A 17,289-nucleotide genomic window follows, 5' to 3' on the forward strand; every position below is an offset into this window, starting at 1 on the left:
GTATCATATCCTTACTATATTATTTTGACAGTTTGATAGAATGGAAAATGTTCAACTTTTGGATGGCCATATTAAGTTTCTTGTATATTGTATAAGTATTATTATTTCTCAATGAAAAAATCAGCCTATATGCTCAAACAATCATTGACCCGGCACTTGTATTGATCGATATATTTGAGCAAAGATAAACGATTTTGCAACTAAAATCTGTTTGAATCGTAAGCAATAAAACTAGTTCGAACTGGATTCGGAGATGGAAAAACAATCTACCAATTTATCATTGCAGTTGCTTTATTAGATAATATGTATGATATATGTTATGGACGCTGTAAAACAGTGGTTTTAATTCCGATTCCTGTGTATAAATGTCATAGAATATAAATGGGGTAGTTTTCCCAAATACATGATTTCATTTAAACAGCATTTTTTGAGCAATATAGTTTTTGCAATATTATAATATTTTACTGCAATTCCTGCACAATAGATTTTAGAGAATTATTATTAAAATAATTTCAAATTAACAATGTGAAAATATATTTTATGATCCTCAAGAAACTACACTTTATATAAGAAAATACAAGAGTGCAATTTAACAAAGTTATCTAAATTATTTTGCACAGACAGTGCAGTCCTTCTTCGGGTGCACAGCCGACCATATACCGGTAATTGTGTATCTCATACAGAGTGTATACATTTAGCATCATATTGTTGATTCTTGCAATATATCCAACAAAAATAATAATGTGATGTCATTTTTATCAGTTTCCACAACAAAATGAAATAAACAATCCCAGTTCTGATTTTGATGCGGTCACCGCACGATATACAATAGTGAAAGGTTTTCGCTTGCGCATTGAAATAACAGACACAGGAACACGCCCCTAAATTGTCATGGGAGCACAGATAAATGTGTCTGAATATCAGCCTGTTTAGTCAGTCTTAAGTAGTACCTTACAACAGCGATGAATGCCATATTTTTCCAAATTGTGTTTACAAATTTTTGCAAACAGTAAAACATATTCGGGTGAAAAAATTCCAGTACAGCGTTTAGCATGAATTATTGCTTATAGAATGAGTAGCCAAAAGCGTTAAAGTAGAAGTCTCGAACCAACATGGCGGTAGTCCTGCGTAACAGGAGATTTATACGATTTTAGAACTCAAGCTACTTTCAGGGATCATGAAGCATTCACGTGCCTCAAAGATATTAAATTTTTAACTACAACGTCACTTCCGTTTTAACGTTACGTCAATTTTTAAATTTTAAAAAAGTGATTTTGTCCAGGGCGTTTTTAAAAAACGCTTGAAGATACAGACTTGGAATTTTCTGTGTTGAAGTATTTATCAATTTTATTTGGACATAAGGCTGGAATTTAGTTTCCGTCACCTCCGGTCAAAACCGTAAGTGTTTTTAAATTTTCGAATTTTTCTTTTCAATTTTTAATATTTATTAGGTTTGTAGAGTTTGTTATGCTAAATACGAAACTGAAATCCGTTTGAAAATCGGACAATGCATTACAGAGATATCGGGGTTTAAAACTTGATTTTTCCGGAAATTTTGATTCCGCGTCCTTGGTTTAAGAAATAGCCTAATGTTCAAAGTAAAAATAACTCGTACCAAAAATAATTGCTAAGTCGTACTTGAACACATTCGAATTTTTTTTGTTCAGTCGTTCTGTAAATCGGAAAGGTTTTTGTTAAGTCGTACTTAAAATCATTCGTATTTTGTTAAGTCGTACCAGGAATAATTCGTTTTTTATCATCTTTTTATTTTAGTTACACTTGTTATTGGTTTAAGAGCTCTGCTTCTTACAGGAACTTCCAGCTTTACTTCCAACATTAACGGAAGACCCACTCGTTGCTTTGCAACGAGCTTTGCTCTAGTTTTTTTTTATTATTATTAATCTTCTTGTTTTTCCTTCTGACTTCTTTTTTGCTTTATATCTCAAAAACTATTCAACTGATTTGCAAGAAATTTTCAGAGATTATGTTAAATTCTTGTCCCTTGAAGCTTTTACAGTTTCAGTCATTAAATCACTTCCGTTTTCTAGTTACGTCATTTTAAAAATTTTCAAAAAGTGATTTTGTCCAGGACTTTTCTAGTAAACGGTTGTTTATAAAGACTTGAAATTTTCTGTGATTGTAAATCTGCGGATTTACTTATGGCATTTGACCAAAAAAATGTATTTTGTCACTTCCGGTCGAAACCGGAAGTGAAACAAAGTTTTCGAAAAAATGAATTTTCTGATCAAATCAAAAAAGAATATGTGTTTTGTAGTGCTTATTAGGCTGAATCTAACACTGAACGTCGTTTTCAAATCGGACGATGCATTACAGAGATATCGGGGTTTAAAAATTGATTTTTCCGGAAATTTTGATACCGCGGCCTTGGTTTAAAAAATAGCGTAATGTTCAAAGTAAAATTAACTCGTACCAAAAATAATTGCTAATTCGTACCTGAACACATTCGGATTTTTTTTGTTCAGTCGTTCTTAAAATCGAAAAGGTTTTTATTAAGTCGTACTTAAAATCATTCGTATTTTGTTAAGTCGTACCAGGAATATTCGATTTTTTTCATATTTTTATTTTAGTTAGGGTCTTCCGCTTTCAACGGAAGACCCTCTTGTTATTCTTCGGTTTCTTTTTAGGGTTTTCCGTTTTTCAACGGAAAACCCTTCTGTTATTCTACTGTTTCTTATTATTATTTTTTTTTTTTATCCGCAAATTTTGTGTAGGCCATTTCTCGTACATTTGTTGTCTGATTGTTATGAAACTTTCAGGGTATGTAGACAATGTTAATATCTCGAGACGTTTTTTTCAAATTTTTAAAATTCACTTCCGGTTATGAGTTATTGCCCTTTAATTGAAAATTGGGGGGTCTTTTGTCCAGAGTTGATCTCGGGAACTACAAAAGATAGTTGCATGAAATTCAGCAGGATTGTTGCTAACATTTTATAGTTTTGCTGGCATGAAAATTTTGGCATAATGTTTTTAAGTTTTTAAGCTATTTGCCGGTAAAGTTTAAAGTTTTGGGGGGTCTGAAATTTTGTTGCTTTTTGTATAATAACCTTTAAACTAAAAATAATTTGTTAATACATATAGAACAAAAGTTGTTTAGAATAACGAGAGCTTTCATTTAAAATTAAGAAAAAAGGGCTGGCCCCTGTAATTAAGGGTCAGCAGCTCATACACGTATTTTTCTAATAGCAAAAATCGTTATCATTTTATGAAAAAAAATTAATTCAGTTATTGTTAATATATTAAATAATGTCATTTGGTATCAAATTTAAAAAGTTCTGTGCCCTATTTTTTTCAAATTTCATAAAACAAATATGTGTGAATCGTAACGTTACATGAACGAGTTAATTTGTCTACATAGAAAATGCCACTTTAAGGCCCAGGCATTTACTGCATTACGTTGTGTTGCGTCTTAGATAAATAGTTGTGATTCAATTTCATTTTTTTCATCTATATCATTGATGAATTCAATGAACACACATTATTTTAACGTTGTGCAACTATGGGCGCTTTCCATTTACGTTGCCTCGCCGGCGACGTTATCGGGAAACGGTGACGTTAATGGAACGGTTGGCAACGTCACAATGACCCAACGATGACGATTGCAGCTTAAAACTGATACCTATCTTAAAATTTGATCCAGAAATTTTGCCAATTTGCAGTTTTAAAGTATTTCAATGTAGTAAGACAAATTGTAGTTTTGGAAATACTGGTTTTGTAGAATATGATAACCTCGACGCCATATTGTTTCCTAATCGGCAACGGTATTTTGCGTTGCCACAATCGCTCGCCGGCGACGCGCGTTCCAGCAATCGGCGACGAAGGCAACACCGGCAAATCCGGTGATGCCGGTTAAATGGAAAGCACCCTATTTGTCGGGGCGCCCCTGTTTGTAACCCCCGCGCGCGCGCCGAATGTAAACAGTAACGAACGGCATTGTAGAAAAGAGAGAGCCGTAATGCTGAAGAGAAGTTGTGTATTCTTTCGATGTACAAATGCATTTTCAATTTACTGTGAAACATATGAACATGCACAGGGAACAATACTACATATTTGTTTAAGGAGGATATTTTTCTCGTGTGATTCGTTTACGAGGAAATTCTGACAGCCACACTTCTGTCGACGATCAGCCGTTGATAAGCTACGAGTAATAAAGGAGAAAAGATGGACATGACAGTGTGTGATTTATGTGGATGTTACTGAAGAAGGTGAGGCTTTTACTCCTTTTAAAGCTTCTTGTTAACTGGTTAAAATTTAGTATATAGTATAGATGTACATGTAAGTACGTGCACACTGTTAGATGTTTTTGTTATGGTGTGGGTGTTTGTTTACTAACGTGTAATTTTTACATGTTTCATGGATGTTAGACTCGCTCGAGGTTCATGGAGGACTGGAAAGGGTAACTGAATTTATCTATTTAAAAAAAATAACAGATTGTGAATTTTCAACTCAAAATTCAAAGCAGGGTCTAATTAGAAACATATCATATATTCTTGTGCAGAAGACTCCAAATGTAGTCATGAATACCCTGTAGACATAACTTGTAAATAAACAATAAACAAGTAAATAAAATTGTATACTTCAGACTTCAGAGTTAAAACATGACTTTAATATATTTATGATGCTGATCATTGTATCATTAGAGAGGTTTAGCAGAGCAACGGGTACCCGGTACATGTACTTGTACATGTAGGTTACAAGTTAGAACTATGCGTACCATTCTACCAGTTCACATAATTTTTCTTGTTTAGCAGTTATGATGTGTACTTAAATTGTCCTTGTTAATGTTTTAAATGTAATTTTTTATTCTCTTTTTTTAATCTGACTACTGGCAGTACTGGCGTGCGAGCAGTTCTCGCCGAGGACCATTTCTCGCTGGTGCACTGTTACATCATATTTTCGTATATAATTTTATGTGTTGATAAAATGACGTAACAATGCACTGGTGAGAAATGGTACTCGGCGAGAACTGATCGCACGCCAATATTGATTAATTACAGACAAAAACTGAAGGTTGCGAGTGTTATTTTTTATTGAACAACATTGTTTAAAATAATTCTTTATATATGTGACGATCAGACCGGTTTGAATACCAGTGCCAGATGGTAGTTGGTAGAGCACCTGACAAGAGATTCAGGGGGCCCAGGTTCAAATCCCGGTTTGGTCCTTCATTATTTCTCCCATCCTGTTACAATATTGGTGTTGTGACCAACCCCTGGAACTAACAGGTTAACTCGATCCTGCCAGGGGTGATCTTCGAGGGTGAAGATCATTTAAGGGGGGAGGAATGTGATGGTCAGACTGGTTTGAATACCGGTGCCAGATACATGTAGCTCAGTTGGTAGAGCACTTGACTAGAGATTCAGAGGGCCAGGTTCGAATCCCAGTTTGTTCCGTCGTTATTTCTCCCATCTTTTACATATACATGTATATCAGATATATGACAGATGATTAAGGGTCATCACATGTTTTGCAAGATGCAATAAGTGTTAAAAACCTTTACTTTACAACACAATACATTTAAGTGAATATTTATGTTTCTATATTGTTATTATTTGGTGTGGTTTTCTTGACAGTGTCGCATAAACAATTTACCCGCTCCTAAAACACAAACTTTCTTTTTGTGGATTCAGCTTACTGCTGATTGGCTGCTGTTGCAGCAGACAAATAAGATATGCACGCACAAAACACAGTGAACTTATCAGAGAATGAGTTGAGTTTATTTCAACTGTTGAAATTTGGGTATTTTTTTTTAAAATGTATACTTGTGACAAAACATATATGTGGTACATACAGCTGTAGCTTTATGAAGAAAATTTTGGTTAGACCATATATACCTATCATGCAAGTAAATGATATTTACAAAAAACTTGCAATTTATGGTGCACAAAATATACGCTAGTTTTATAAAGATTGACATACATGTAATGTACCACATTCTTTGAAAAATAATCTATTAAAAATTCTTCATTAAGTTTACTCATACATGTTTTATGCTTATTACACATAGTATTGTTTTTAAAACATGTAATTTATAAGAAAATAAACAAAAACCCTCGCTAAATTTATTTGCAAAAAAAAAAAAACACAGTAGAATTGATAAAAAATGGTATACCAGAAGCTAATACCAGTACATGTACTTTGACGCTGTTCGGTGGGTAATATTCGATTGTAATTTACAAATTGAAATATTGACTGTTGCACTACAAGTACAGTAATAAACTCTCTCTCTCTCTCTCAAACTCTCTCTCTTTCAATTTGATAAGTGTTTATACCTATGAAAATTTTTTAATATTATATTATGACTTGATATGCAAATTTTTGATCTTGTACTGCCTAAATGTTATGTCATGTATTGGGATATGTCATACTTATTACACTGCATGGTCAGTGTATTTTTTACAGAAATACTATGCATATGTTAATTAATGTAAACACAGCTATTAGGTACTAGTACATGTAGTACATGTATGTAAACACAGCTAATTATTTTTTGTTTTATTTCAGCTCAAAACAGACTCTTGTTCCCACATGGCTTTTTCTGGTACCTGTTGATTCTTGTGGGTCAGCTCCTGAGATTAACCTGTCACCTCTATTCACATGCATATTCCTTGTGTTCTACAGACTATTTACCGGTAATTCAAATTAAATCCGATAATGCATGAACAATAATGGAACTTGAAGAAAGCATCATGCCATGTTGTGGTTTGTGTTTGATAAGAAATTATGAAAACAAAATTAAGGCTGTTTAAATACATTCATAATTGCTGTGTTTTTCAATAAAAGTATGCAATTATGTTTCCTTTATTTTTTATTTCATAAAGATATTTAGATGTGTTTACATAATTGAAAAATCCCCCCCCCCCTTTATTTAATTGTCTGCATTAAGATTACATGTAGGATATGTAAATGTACATTTGACTTTGAAATAACATCTGCTATGATAATTACTTTTGAAATGAACAAGAAACAACATATTTCTACCTTTCTAAGGTATATACATGTGCAGAAAAAAAGTAGAAAAACATGTCAAATTTGAACATTTTTCATTGAAATCAACTCTGTCTCCAGCTACCTGGGTGTGTTTAAATTTAATTCTAATTTAAGGCAGATGTCTAACTTGTAGGTTGTAACTTACTGTTTTAGCATGGTTAGAAGGAGACTAGAAATCAGAATAGATTAGATATTCACTAAATATGATTGTTAGCTTACTTTTTTCATGAAAACAAGAAATCACAAGCAGAACAGCAGTCTATTTGTTAATTAAAATGGTACAAATCATACAATAAACAAATAAAGATCAAATTTTAGAATCATTGATGATTGTTTTCAAATATGTGTGAGAAATGACTCAAGGAAATTGCCACTTGTTTCATAAAATTTGGTAAAACATTTCAAACCATGACTTTTTATGAAAATCAAAAGATTGGGGTGGGGGGTATACATGTAAGGGTATTTCTAAGTGATGTGAAGCTTTTATCATGATTATATCATGTAGGCGTATGTTGTATTGAATAAGGTTTCTTTTTAAAGGTGGTTGAACAAAAGTTGACCTCTAAAAGGTCAGGTAAAGATGTTTTACTATGGAGAACCCTGTAAATCTGTGTTTACTAAAGGAAATTGGAAATGGTGGGTTCACTTAAATGGCCATATTTTTATTAAACCTCAATGGAATTGGTAATATGTGGTATTCTTTTTCTCAGAATTGCATTAGCTTTCTTATTCTAAGACAAACCGTCTTTTCATAAAACTGTTAGTGTACTAAGTTAAAGGTACACAGAACAGTTTCGGATAAAGTACCGTCAATATTTTTGTAAAATTGAGAGTGACTGTACTTGAAGGTTTATCATTGTTGCGTAGATTCATGAAATGAATTTTAATGATTATCAATAGTTAGAGGGATGTCTCTTGTTGGAATTAGTAAGCAATATTAAGGCCCCTAATTTTAAGTACACGAGAAGCAGAAATAAATTGTGAAACTTGCGGCTATGACAGATATGTTGACTTTACAGTGAAATTGAAGGTTACAAACGGGAGGTTATATAACATGAAATGTAGGTGGATGGGATATTATATGCCTATTTAGTATTTACTGGGTATGAGGACAATAGCAAGTTTATTGTCCCCCAAGACAGCAACTATTTAATGAGGCAAAGCCAAGGGAAATAGTTGCTGTGGAGTGGGACAATAAACTTGCTATTGTCCGAATAGTCAGTTAATTGGTATTTCATTATACAGAAGAAAACTTTATTTGTCAGCGATGCAGAATTTCTTGATGATAAACAAATTAGAGTTAAATCAAACTTTGTATTTAATGCGGCGATCTTATTAGGTCAGAGGTGTTCCAAGTTTAAGGTGATATTGGACACTTCCATGTTGTGACGTATTGTTTATCGAAATAAACAATAAAATAAAGTGTAATTATATAAGTACATGTAGTTTCTTTTCAAAAATGGTCACCTAACTCCTTAGCACAGTGGGTTAGAGGGTTTACTAGGAACCTGTAAGTCATGAGTTCGAATCCCTATGGGGTTTTTACAATTTATACCTTTTCAAATATTTTTAAAAGCTATTTTTTGGTTAAATATTGTAAAATTTGAAAATTCTAAACCGGTGAAAAATTTTCAATTATATAGTACTTTAATCCACATTAATATCGACAGATGTCCCATACCACCTTCAAAAGGAGGGAAATCAAATTCTGTTGAAGAATGGTTTTGATGACTATTCACCATGGACAGATAGCATGGATACTATTTTAAGTTAGATAAAAAGGCATGTTTATGCGGGCGCCTTCTAGTGATCAATTTGTCCGTCTGTCCATCCGAGATGGCTTGACAGGAGCATAGCTTCTCTCCCCTTGGCCCAATCTGGCTCATACCTCATCCACAGGGTTCCTTTGGTTGAAGGATGTGCAGTGACCTTGAACCATGTTTTTAGGTATAAGGTTAAGGTCATAGCAGGATTATATATATATAAAATCCTTGTCTGGGGCATATCTTTTTTCCCTTTGGTCCAATCTGGCTAATACTCACAGAGTGTCTCTATGGTTAAACGATGTGCAGTGACCTTGCATGAAATTTCTAGGTAACGGGTGAAGATCATATCGGATCATGCAAAAATCCTTTTTTAAGAGCATATATAATTTCTACTAACCCCTTTTTGGCTCAGACTTCACATAAGCAGAGCTTTTGAGTAAAGGGTGAAAGGGTGTGTAGTGACCTTGAACCTATTTTCAGTGAAAAGAAACTGTGAAGGTCATAGCAGAATTATAGTTTTAAAAATCCTTGTCCGGAGTATATCTTCTCTCCCTTTGCTCCATTCAGCCTCATACTTCACCCACATGATGCCTTTGATCAAAATATATGCAATGACCTCGAATGATATTTGTAGATGAAGAGTCAAGGTCATATCAGTTCACACAAAAATCCATATTTTAAGAGCATAGATATACTCTCCTTTAAGCCCCTATTTGGCTAATATTTTACCTTTACAGAGTTTATTGGTTAATGGCGTGCAGTGACCTTGAACCAAGTCTGTCAATGTGGTCATAGCAGATCTTTTTAAAATTAGTTTTAGACAGTAGATTATTTTCCAAATATTCTTAATCTTGGTCAGATTGAACAAAAATGCATGTATGTTAGGGGGAATGAAATTGAATTAAAAGTTCTATGCCAGCTGGAAAAATTTCAAGTTATAGGTCAAGGTCAAAGCAGAATTCTCTGAAATAACATAAGCGGAGCCCTTTGAAATGTTCACCATTTCAATGTTGTCTGGTTCATAGTAATTTTGCATAGAAAATATTCACAGAGGTACAGTAAAGTAAACTTTACATCGATAAGTTTCTGACAATTAATGACGCAACGAGCACACAGTACGAAAGGTCAACCCTTTGAAAAGCAGTGAAGAGGAAAAGTTGCTCAGAATTATGTTTTAATTGATTTTTTACGTAAATTTTAATTTTGCATTCTGGGAAGAAAAAAGATGTTAGTTCAAGGTAAAGTAAACTTGTACCTAAAATGAAGTCAAATTTGTTAAGTCGTACTTAAACACATTTTTTTTTGTTAAGTCGTTCTTGAAATGGTTAAGGGTTTTTGGTTAAGTCGTACTTAAAAACATTCGGATTATGTTTAGTTGTACCAAGAATCATTCGATTTTTTTTTATCTTTTTGTACTTAGGTTTCTTTGTTACTAGATTAAGAACTCTGCTTCTTAGACGTACTTCTAGCGTTGCTTTCGACATTAGCGGAAAACCCACTCGTTGCTTTGCAACGAGCTTTGCTCTAGTTATTATTATTATACTTTTTCTTTTTTTTTCTGACTCCTTCTCGGCTTTATAACTCAAAAAGTTTCGAACCGATTTTAATGAAACTTTCAGACGTAATGTGAAACTATTATCCCTCAAAGATGTATAAGTTTTCTTGACAACGTCACCTCCGTTTTGACGTGACGTCATTTTTAAAATTTTCAAAAAGTCATTTTGTCCGCGGCGTTTCTCAAAAACGCTTGAAGATAGAAGCTTGAAATTTTCAATGGTTATGATTTGCAAAAAGTCATTTTGTCCGCGGCGTTTCTCAAAAACGCTTGAAGATAGAAGCTTGAAATTTTCAATGGTTATGATTTGGTCGATTTACCTCTGTAATAAGGCTTGTAATGAAAATCTGTCACTTCCGGTCGAAACCGGAAGTGAAACAAATTTTTCGAAAAAATGAATTTTCTGATCAAATCAAAAATGAATATGTGTTTTGTAGACCTCATCAAGCTGAATCTAACACTGAAAGCCGTTTTAAAATCGGACGATGCATAACAGAGATATCGGGGTTTAAAAATTGATTTTTCCGGAAATTTTGATTCCGCGTCCTCGGTTAAAAAAATAGCGTAATGTTCAAAGTAAAATTAACTCGTACAAAAAATAATTGTTAAGTCATACTGGAACACATTCGGATTTTTTTTGTTAAGTCGTTATTGAAATCGAAAAGGTTTTTGTTAATTCGTACTCAGAATCATTCGGATTTTGTTAAGTCGTACCAAGAATTATTCGATTTTTGTTCTTTTCGTTTTAGTTGATCTTGTTAATGGTTTAAGAACTTTGCTTCTTACAGGAACATATTGCTTTACTTTAGACATTAACGGAAGACCCACTCGTTGCTTTGCAACGAGCTTTGCTCTAGTTATTCTTTTTTTTCTTTTTCTGACTTTTTTGGAGCGTTATTTCTCAAAAACTACCCAACCGATTTGCACGAAATTTTTAGGAGTGATAGAACATCATAGTCGCTACATATTATTAAATTTTTGCAAGATGGCGTCACTTCCGGTTTCAGATATAAACAATTTTGTAAATTTTTAAGGGTCATTTTGTCCACGCATCTCCTCCGAAAGTAATCAAGATAGAAGCTTAAAATTTTCAGGGGTTGTAGATGAATGTCTATAAATGTACCCCCATGCTTCCAATTATGAAAATTGCTCAAGGCTTCGAAGCTCGCCTGAGCCTGAAAACTAGCACCAAATTTTTCCACGAAATTTTTGCACATTTTCTGTAATACCTTTCGATGTGCACATAATTTGTTAAAACATGTAATGCAAAAGTTGTTTCAATTTTCACGAGCTTTCCTTTCATATCAAGAAAAAGGGGCTGGCCCCTCAAATTAGGGGCCAAGATGGCTCTAAAGTCTTTTTACAATAACTGTTTACTGAACAATAATTTGTTATTAATTATATAAGCAAAAATGTTCATTGTACAGCTGTTTATCTATACAGTTTCATAATTAAGTCATATGTTACGTAATTAGGGGTTTCAAGGGGCCAGAAGTTCAAAACTATGATCAATAATATCTGAACAAGGAGAAATATTTTTAAAGGCAATGTAGAACAAAAGTTGCTTAAAATGGTGTTCTTGTCAATATGCTACCTTAAATGTTTTTGTTTATGACCCCATTTAGGAGTTAAAGGGTCGGCCCCTAAAACACATTCGTACAGATATCTCAAGAACGGTTAACATTTCATGAACACTTGTTGAACAAAATATATTTAAATTTGTAAGACCTTAAATTTGATATCAAGAAAAAGGGGCTGGCCTTTCAAATTAGGGGCCAAAAGGGTCTAATGTCTTTTTACAATAACTCTTTCCTGAACAATATTTTGTTATTAATTATAGAAGCAAAAATGTTCATTGTACAGCTGTTCAACTATACAGTACTATACCTAAGTCATGTGTTACGTAATTAGGGGTTTCAAGGGGCCAGAACTCAAAACTATGATCATTAATATCTGAAAAAGGAGAAATATTTTAAACAGCAATGTAGAACAAAAGTTGTTCAAAATAATGTTCTGAACAATATTAAACCAAAAATTTTGTTGTTAGTGGCCCCGGTAAGGGGTTAAAGGGTCGGCCCCTAAAACACATTTGTACATATATCTCGAGAACGGTTAACAATTCATGAACACTTGTAGAACAAAATATGTTTATATTAACGAGACATTTTATTGGATATCAAGAAAAAGGGGCTGGCCCCACAAATTAGGGGGTACAAGGGCTACTAAGTCTTTTTATGATAACTTTTTTCTAACCAATAATTTGATATTTATTATAAAGCAACAAAGCAGTTTTTATTAAGCTTAATTTAAAACTGAAATCCGTTTTAAAATCAGACGATGCATTACAGAGATATCGGGGTTTAAAAATTGATTTTTCCGGAAATTTTGTTTCCGCGTCCTTGGTTTAAAAAATAGCATACTGTTTATAGTAAAATTAACTCATACTAAAAATAATTGTGAAGTCGTACTAAAACTCGGATTTTTTTGTTAAGTCGTTCTTGAAATAAAAAAAAACATTTGTTAAATCGTACCTAAAATCATTCGGGTTTTGTTAAGTCGTACCAGGAATAATTCGATATTTTTCATCTTTTTATTTTAGTTACTCTTGTTATTGGTTTAAGAGCTCTGCTTCTTACAGGAACTACCAGCTTTACTTCCGACATTAATGGAAGACCCACTCGTTGCTTTGCAACGAGCTTTGCTCTAGTTCTTTCATTTTTTTGTACAGATATATATGTGATGTTTTTACATAATGTTCATTTTGATTCAGCTGCCAGCAATTTAGAAATATGACATCGTAAAGACAACCTTTTCCCACCAGTTTTGCATTTTTAGCATGAAACAGCTTGTTTTCAAGCATTTTTTCTTTCAGAAAACATAGAGCGCCTGCTTGAACAAAAATAATATTTTAATCAATGATGTATCTAGCCAAGGCCAATAAACTACCAAAAAAAAAGTTTCTTTGTTCAAGCATGCGCTGTATATTTCCCATTCATAAAAAGATAAGAAAAATGTCAATTTCTGACTGATTTTGATTGAATTATAGATAAAGCGTCACTTCTGACGTCGTATACGGCCAGTGAGTGAACATAAATTGAATAAATACATGTACATGAAAAATATATTTTATATCAACTCTCCTAAAATATAACATAACATTTTATTGTACCCGAAACACTAAAAAAAAAGGCGAATTATGGGGCCAAATTTTACTCATATCATATATAGTTGAAAGTTTTAGACATGATGTGTTTAGCTATTAATTGTGATATATTAAAAACAGTTCAAACAAATTTTTGCTTTGAAACTTGAATTTGTTCCTGTATCGTTATATCTTATTTTTAAGGAAATTAATTTAGTGCAAAATGGACACGACCTTCCATCCTCTAAGCATCATAATGAATGATTCTTTGTTTTCGTTGTAGACGATTATTCTTTTTGTTCACCTACTTCATGTTCTTCTACTATATCTTCATCGCCATCTTCCATTCCATTTTGAGAATTTTGGCCTCTGTAATCTTCGGGACGTTTCTTCTACCTCGCATTGACTATAGTGTGCTTCCAAGAAAATGTCAAATTATAGATTTAGGTAAATTTTTTTTTTTCTATATAGATATATTATTCCGGCATATATGATTGGTTTTGAATATTATAATATCAATAACTTTATTGGCATTAATGTTGTTTTTATGTTCATAGGATTTTTTGCATATTGTGGATTTTTGCACTTAGAGAGTTCCCATACCAACCCCATTGCAATGGTGTTCATTTCGATATTGCAAGCTGAATCTCAACAAGGAAATATCATGAAAAAGGCTATGGAACGTGTTTAGGTACATGATTGTAGTTTGAAATCAATGTTTGTGTAAGTTTGATTATATGATTTTTCAAAAATCATAAACAGCCCGTGCTTTTTTAAAGCTTAAATCTATAACATATAACATTTTAGTGAAGTAAAACATTTCAAATGCTTGTATAATGGCATAAAACGGGAAACATTGCTTTGTTATGTCATTATGCAAACTATGACGTGTGATTCTAAGATGGCAATATACATCTTCTCTCATATTTAATAGTAAAAAAATTTGCCTCCCCACTCCTCCAAAACCGCAAGTAGCCCGCAAATAATGAAAGAGGTATACGATTTGTCCTCAAATATAGCCTTTTGCAAACATCAGACATTTTCAATATTTAGTTTAAATATATTCAAAGAAACGCAAATTACACAATCACCATGCTCTAAGAGTCTTAATTATCTTACACGACACCATTAAAATATTCAGGTTTTGTTAAGGATATATCAGTATATAGGAAAGTAGTTAGTATACGATAAAAAATAGGATATTTGATTATTTTAACCACTCTAAACCGAAGACATCCAATTAAAATTATGTTCTGCAGGTATTGTAGTACACGTTTACATTGAATTAGTTTTGGTTTAACGTGGTCTTCGTACTGAAAATTATTCAATTAGTGTCTTTTCTAATACAATCATTTATATAGCCATATATATTGAAAATGCATCTTCTGGAAATGTTTGATGCGTGGGCTAGTGGTAACGCGGAGGTCTTTTTGATTTTGTGGTCGCTGGATCGAATCCACTAAGTAGTAATTTTTTTTTCACTTAAATTGAACAGGTCGAGACCACTATATTTTGTGAAGTCGGCATAAATTTGCATACTAAATTAGCCATCTGTTTACTTTTATCGACAAACCAATCAGGTGAATGAGTTGCAAGGGATTGTGGGCTACTACAAGTTTCAGTGTATACAAAGCGTATTGAAAATATATACTATTTTGAATTGTCCTTTGGAAACTCATTTTGAATGATATTTCAGAATTTATGAAATTAATATGGACAATTATGTCTGAACTTCAATTTCTATGCTCACATTTAAAAAATATTGCATATGAGGACTTATATCAACCTATTTAAATCCCCCCCCCCCCCCGTCAATGTTCAAAAGAGAGGTACGTCCTATTCAATTAGAAGTAGTGAGTACCGCTTTTTCACGTGATACCCCATATTTAGGACAACATTTGTAGAATGCGCGTTATTTTCTTCAGGGACATTCATCAGAATGCTTAACGGACAAAATACTATATGCTGCATAGCTTGCGCTTCTGCGTTTGTATATTTGTACATTTCTACTACCGTGGCTATTTACGTATGTTAAAAATGTACAGTAACCCGTATTTATTTCTAGTGCACAATGATAAAATCACCAATAAACAATTGTGCAGTTTTTTCGTATCAAAATCTGTTTGTACTTGTATGCGAATGTTTGTCAGTCTTTTGATACTGATCATTTTTGAAGCAACAATTTATCAACTAAAACAACAGTATTTTTCAATGTGAGCATGGAACAAAGTCAATGGTACGTAATCTTTCCTTTTTTACCTTCTAAAGTAAAAATCAAGATGTACAAACATTCCGACAAGCAATTAATATTGTGAATAAAACAGACAAAAACCACGTGCGTTTGTTGAATCGTAAACACGTTGTAGAACGTCATGCATTGCAACTCATTCACTGGATTGGAGAATCTGTGTGACGTAAATACTGTCACGTGTTAAATAATGCTATCCATATAAGGTAATGTACCCGACCTGTTGAAACATGAACAGAATAGAGGTATCTATTTTCTGTTTGTTTGTTTTTTTTAAATTATCTTGTTTAATTCAGTCTGAGTATTAGCACACCCAATATAAACAGATTTCTTCATTAACACCATTACATGTACATGCAGAATATCAACTACTGTTTTATACAGAGTTTCCCGAATTTATGACAAATCAGTTTTTACATAATTTTTTATAAAATCAGTACAGTGTATCCAGGTTTCGAAAATCATATTGCGACAGCTGGGTGCATGAAGCTATTTTTAGTAACAGGTACTTTCCGTCAAACACAAGTGTAGGCAAAATAATGGTAAAAGGCGCTATACCTCTTTCATTGTCATGCAGATGCTGTAGGAAAAGTGATTTAAGCAGTTTTTTTTCTCACAAGTTATAGATACAGATTATTTTGCGTTTTTTACTCAACTATTATACTGTTAAATAAAATAAAATACGAATCTTTCCGTTATAGCATCACACTTCCCATAGTGAATACTTGTCATAATTTAGATGTGATTTTGTGAAAATGACATACGAAAGTAATAATATTCTTAAAGTTAAATTTGTAAAAAGATTAAATTATCAGTGAAAGCGTCAATTCTTTGATGTTGAGATCTGTTCATCTAATCCAGTGGCAGAAAAAGCTTATGATAACTTTGATAAGTGTAAAAACCATATAGAAAGGATAATTCTATTCATGAAGTATTGTTTATAAATTTTATATGCAGCATATTAAACTTTAAAAAAATAATAATCACTTGCTCTTAAAAATGATAAAGAGATAAAGTAAATACACTAACAGTACAAAAAGTGTACAGAATTTAATTTATTGCAATTGAAAATGTCATGACAGATTCCAAAATATAACTTACTAAAAAACAAAGCACTTCTATAGATTTTTGTGTTTATTTTCAGAATGGGGTTCTACAGAGGACAGGAAAAAGATAGATCGCAAACGAAGAAAAGCAAAATTACATTGGGGCCTTGCTTTCACTCTTGTGAAGAACCCAAGTCTCTTGCATTTAAGGATCAATTCATGAATTGATTCAAGCTATCAAAATGCATTTCTTTCTTGAGAAGTGCTGATGCAGTATTATTGTAATATGCATGATTTATTAAATAAAGGCATTTATTTTTACTTACGGTTGTTATGTAAATCTGATTTTACTGATTTAAGTGTAGAAATATGATGTCCAACAATCCAATTATGTTGAGGATATTGCTAATAAATGAATTGGCTTGCTTCTTTTTTTTTTAGAACTTCGCAAGGTAAAATAATTTAAGAACATATTCTCTACTGTGACAGATTTCCCCCCTTATCTAACGTGTTTAGAATTGACA

This window comes from Magallana gigas, chromosome 8, assembly GCF_963853765.1.
Source record: "Magallana gigas chromosome 8, xbMagGiga1.1, whole genome shotgun sequence".
NCBI lineage: Eukaryota > Metazoa > Mollusca > Bivalvia > Ostreida > Ostreidae > Magallana > Magallana gigas.